The 5,575-nt window shown below is 50.9% G+C and overlaps 1 non-coding gene across 1 annotated transcript; it reads left to right on the plus strand.

Moving 5' to 3' along the window:
* Positions 1-1,144: 1,144 nt before the first annotated feature.
* On the plus strand, positions 1,145-1,282 carry LOC114810449. Its single transcript, XR_003758148.1, has one exon. It is a non-coding gene; the product is annotated as a small nucleolar RNA SNORA7 (small nucleolar RNA).
* Positions 1,283-5,575: the final 4,293 nt, after the last annotated feature.

A 5,575-nucleotide genomic window follows, 5' to 3' on the forward strand; every position in this document is an offset into this window, starting at 1 on the left:
AGAGCTGGAGGGCACGGATGGGGGTTTGAAGATCTGGGGCAGGCCGGGTCTCCAGGCTGGACCCCCACTCCATCCACCTGGCCGTTGACTCCCGCTCGCCATCTCAGATCCAGGGAGCCGCTCCCTGTCTCCACTCCCTGACCCCTGACCTGGATGATGCAGAGCCTTCTGGTGAACCTGCCCTGATTAGCGTCTCTCACAACGCACCCGGGGGGCGGACCGGGGAACAGGCCTTCACGCCCCTGAGCAGCGGCAGTTTCACAACAGATGCAGACGGAAACAGACAAAGACCCAGATCCACATTTACCTTAAGATTTGCATGGCCGCAGCCCCGAGGGTCCAAGGAGTTCAGTCCTCGGGCTGCAGGCAAGTCTGGCCCTTTGTCAAACTCCCTGGGGCCCTGCACCGGCCAGGCCTCGTGTCCATCCCGATAGCCACACGCTGCCACCGAGGAATTGGCTGTAGTTGAGAGTTGCGAATCCTCGGGTCCAAATTATTATTTTCTCCGCTGAAATGCTGGGTCGCACGTTCATTTCACATTTGTCTTCCTCCACCCCTCTCAGTACAAAGGCCACTCACGCTCATATTTCCAATTCTTTCGTTCTCGCTTGGCCAAAGCGGGACTGGGCCTTCCTCAGGGGCAAGATAGTGGAGGGAGGGAGGAAGAGAGAGAAGAGGGTTCTCTCTGTTCTCCCTGGACCCCAGACTCTGATGGGGGCCAAGGGTATATTTGTGGGCATAGATATATGGCTCCTTTCCCACCCCAACCTTACCCCAGGTCAAACTTGTCAGTTAGTCGATCGTATTGACTGCTTACAGTGTGCAGAGCACTGTACTAAGCCCTTGGGAGAGTACAATAGAACAGATACATTCCCTGCCCTAATGAGTCTAGAGGGAGCAGAGCACTGTATTAAGCACTTGGGAGAGAAGCAGCATGGCTCAGTGGAGAGAGCATGGTCTTGGGAGTCAGAGGACCTGAGTTCTAATCCTGACGCTGCCACGTCTGCTATGTGACCTTGGACAAGTCACTTAATTTCTCTGTGCCTGAGTTCCCTCATCTGGGGTAAATGGGCTTTAAGAGTGTGGGCCCAGTGTGGGACAGGGACTGTGTATAACTGATTAACTTGTACCTACTCCAGCACTTCCCCTCTCAGGACTGCACCTGGAGAGTTTCCTGTACTCTACCAATCTCGGCTATGGGAGGGAGGGTCAAGCAGAGGCCTGTCCATGCCATTCCTAGCTTGGGCAGTGGCTAGCGAGTGGAAGGCAAACTGCTACAAGTCAAAACTCACCTGTGCTGGGCAACAGTGGCATGGGAGAGGGTTGAGGGCAGAGATTCGTTTACTGCGTGGAAGGAGGCAACTTCCATATTTTTACCAAGAAAACTCTATGGATATACTACCAGAACGATGGTAGATGGGGCATTCTGGCAGAGATGTGTCCATGACGTCGCTATGGGTCTAAGACAACTCGACAGCGTAAGACGACTCCAGCGCTTAGAAAAGTGCTTGATCCATGGTAAGCACTTAGTTACCATAATTATTATAATTAATATTACAGTATAACAATAAAAGAGAAACATTCCCTGCCCGAGGGGTGGGGATCGTAGCAATTCTTCAGAACTGTGGCCGGGAGTTGAGTGGAGAGGACGGATTTGATAGCACAGAATATCTTGCAGGAATGTACAGCCTCCCATGCCTTGACTCTCTCTGCAAAAGTCACCCCAAGCAATGCAACCAGCGTGAACAGTGCCTGTGCATGAACGTGTTTCACTGCACCCCCGGAATACGGTATGCTGGTGGCTGATCCTCCCCAAACCCACCCTCAACAGGCCAAGTTAAGATGATAAATGAGTTTCCAAAGAGGTTTACACTCCTTTCCTGCATCTCCGCTGGAAGCCCGGGCACATAAGCAAGAAGCTGACCTTGGGTGTCAAGCTGGCCCCCGGGCCACGATGCCACCCATCGCTGATTATTTATTTCTATTTCTTTGAGGTATTTGCTCAGCGCTTACTATGTGCCAGGCACCGTTCTAAATCCGGGGGTAGGTACAAGATAATCAGGTTGGACACAGTCCATGTCCCACATGGGGTTCGCAGTCTTAATCCCCACTTTACGGATGAGAGAATGGAGGCCCAGTGAAGGGACTTGCCAAGAGTCACATAGGAGACAAGTGGTGGAGCTAGAATTGGAACCCAGGTCCTTCTGATTCCCAGCCCCATACTCTACCCACTAGGTCATTCTTGGGACTCCCAAACTGCTCCTCTTGGGGTCCCGTCTCCTGCCCTGATTTTCGGCCACGCCAGGCCTAGCTGCTCTCCTGTCTACCCTTGTTCCTGGTCTCCCCAAATGGCAGGGGCGGAGCAACCTCAACAGAAGCCAATGTGGCCAAACCCCAGAGCCATGAGCCCAAGTTAAGGCTGCTGCGAAGTCAGGATGGACCCAGGCAGGCAGCCCATCAGTCAGTCAGTCAATCTTATTTACTGAGCTCTTACTGGGTGCAGAGCACTGTGCTAAGCAGTTGGGAGATGACTATAAACATATTCCCTGCCCACGGCAAGCTCACAGTCTAGAAAGAGCTTATGCCTGACAGGACCTCACCAACCTCTCTCATAGCCCGAATGGGCCAGCCTCCGCCCCAGCCACTCCGCCCCCTCTCTGGATTCCGTGATGTGTCAGCCTAGGGCCTGGCTTGGGAATAATGGATGCAGGTCCCAACCAGGCTCCCGAGGTGATGAGCATCAACCACAGAGACTGCCTTCCTCCCACATGGGGATTGATTGGGCTATTGGGAGAAGCCAATGGATAGATAGTGGATAGTGGATAGAGCCCCGGCCTGGGAATCTGAAGGAAGTGGTTCTAATTCCAGCTCCACCACTTGTTAGCTGTGTGGCCTTGGGTGCCTCACTTTACTTCTCTGAGCCTCAGTTACCTCATCCGTAAAATGGGGATTAAGACTGTGAGCCCCATGTGGGACAAGGACTGTGTCCAACGCGATTTGCTTGTATCTACCCCAGTGCTTAATACAGTGACACATAGTAAGCCCTTAAAAAATATCACAGTTATTATTATTAAGGTAAGCACTTAACAAATACCACAATTATTATGATTATGATTATGATTACAGCACATGGACCATCTTACCAGAACTGGAAACTGCTCACCTCCTTGTTTCTACTTTTGTTTAGAGAGTTTTCCAGGCCCAACCTATCAGGTTAGCCATCCACTTCCTCCTCCCCAGCTTTGGGCAGAGAATGTGTCTGTTTATTGTTCTATTCTACTCTCCCAAACGCTTAGTACAGTGCTCTGCACACATTAAACGTTCATTAAATATGATTTAATGAAAGAGGAAAAAAGCTCGTTGCCAACCCTTTAGGCCAACTGTGGTCACCTCCCGACCACATAATTTCCTCCCCAGTCCCTCAGGATGCGGATTCCCCTCCCTTTCGCCTAGCTCTGTCACAAGACAGTTGTGGTGGCCTCCTCGGAGCCCTGCTTTCTACTGGACCCAGAATGTCAACTCCAAGTCGGGAAGATGGGATGCGGGTCCAGTGGAGAATTGACAGATTCTCCAGGGAAACAAAGCTTTCACCCACACTGGCCTTGCAGAATCAAAGAACAAGAGCCAAGCTGAAATCTCCTTGGCTAGAAATGGGTCCTGCCCTTTGCCAGCGCTGCAGGATCAATCAATCTGTGGTATTTATTGAGCACTTTAGTGAGCACTTGGGAAAGTACGGTACAAAAGAGTTGGCTGACATGACCCCTGCCCACAAGGAACTTACATATTGCCCCCTGGCCTGTCTGCTCATTCGTGCTCTCCACGCCCCAGCAGAATTGAGACCGGAAGGGGCAAGAGGATACAGGTGGCCCAGTGCAAAACACCTGCATTCTCATTAATTCCTTCATGCTGTTGATGGGAAGACCCCCCCCCCTCCATCATCACTAAATGCCACACACTGTGCTAGGCACTGGGGTAAATTCAAGACCAGCAGATCAGACACAGGTCCCATCCCACACGGCACTCACGGTCTGAAAAGGCGGTCGGAACAAGTATCTTATTCCCATTTTGCAGCTGGGAAAACTGAGTCATAAGAGCCCACGGCCACACACTAGGTAGGTCACGGAGAGGGGATTAAAATCTGAGCCTTCTGACTTCTAGACTCCACATTCATTTGGAGTATGAACAAAATTCAGGTGAAATCTTGAAAATTTGAATAAAGGATAATAAAAGGAGAACCTCGTTATATCGAAAAAAAGAAAAGGCCCTGGCAGATCAATAAGGTTATGTCAAAGGACCAAAAGTGAGGGTTAAGGTAAGAGCTGATTTGTCTACCAGTTTATTATGAGAAATTCATGCTTACATCTCTCATCTAACACAACCAGAGCTACAAAGCAGACAACCGAGAGAGAAATAGGCTTCCCTGAAAAAGTAGGTGTTTAATGATTCATTAACCTTCCAAGAAGGGATAAAAAGTCTACCTTCCCCTCCTCCCAATCCCAAGGGTTTCTCTTTCCACTGAGCTCTGGGTGCTGCAGCAGCAAAGCCCAACAGGATAAGTTATCTAAATTTTACCTTACAAATCCTTAGGAGATAAGGACCAAAGACATCAGCCTACTTTTTGCAGTTCCAGGTCAGGGGGGCCTGAAAATTCCAGTTCATGGACCACTTTGGGAAAGCGGGGAGGGGGCGGCGCAAAGGCCCCATCGGTCATTTCTTTCTGGGAAAGGTGGGGTAGGGGATGGGGGAGGGTGGGAGAGGAGGAGTCAGCGGGCCAAGAGACAATCACCTCCCAGGGCTGAGAGGAGAGAAAAAGGAGATTCACCCAGCGACACCCACCGGATGCAGGCCGTGCCAGTCCCGCCTGCCTTTATCCAAGGGTAGGGTTCTGGAAGAAGGGAAGCGGGCGGGGAGGAAACCCACTCAGAGAAGCAGCGGAACATCGTGGGTAAAGCAGGGGCCAGGCAGTCAGAAAGACCTGGGTTCACATCCCGAATCCTCTACGTGTCTGCTGGGTGACCTTGGCAAGTCACTTCACTTTTCTGTGCCTCAGTGAGCTCATCTGTAAAATGGGGATTAAGAGTGTGAGCCCCATGTGGGACAGGGACTACATCCAACATGATTAGCTTGTATCTACCCCAGCGATTAGTTCAGTGCCTGGCACATAGTAAGCACTTAACAAATACCATTAAAAATAAAATAAAAAATAAGAAGTCCTCCGGTCCCAGGTTAACAGCTGAGGCTAGCAGAGTCATCCCCTGAACCTTGTCCCAAGTGAACCACGAGATCCCCTTGGAAGCCCAGTCTGGCCACCTGAAGCCAGTTTCCCCAGAACCCAGGTGAGAATTCATTCATTCAATAGTATTTTATGAGCACTTACTGAGTGCAAAGCACTGTACTAAGCACTTGGAAAGTACAATTCAGCAATAGAGACCGTCCCTGCCCACACCGGGCTCAGCGTAGAAGGAGTGAGAAGCAGCATGACCTAGTGAAATGAGCATGGGCCTGGGAATGAGAGGACCTGATTCCTAGTCCTCACTCTACCACCTGCCTGCTTCTCCCAGGCCTGTGCTCTATC

The sequence above is a fragment of the Ornithorhynchus anatinus genome, chromosome 3, assembly GCF_004115215.2.
Source record: "Ornithorhynchus anatinus isolate Pmale09 chromosome 3, mOrnAna1.pri.v4, whole genome shotgun sequence".
Lineage (NCBI taxonomy): Eukaryota > Metazoa > Chordata > Mammalia > Monotremata > Ornithorhynchidae > Ornithorhynchus > Ornithorhynchus anatinus.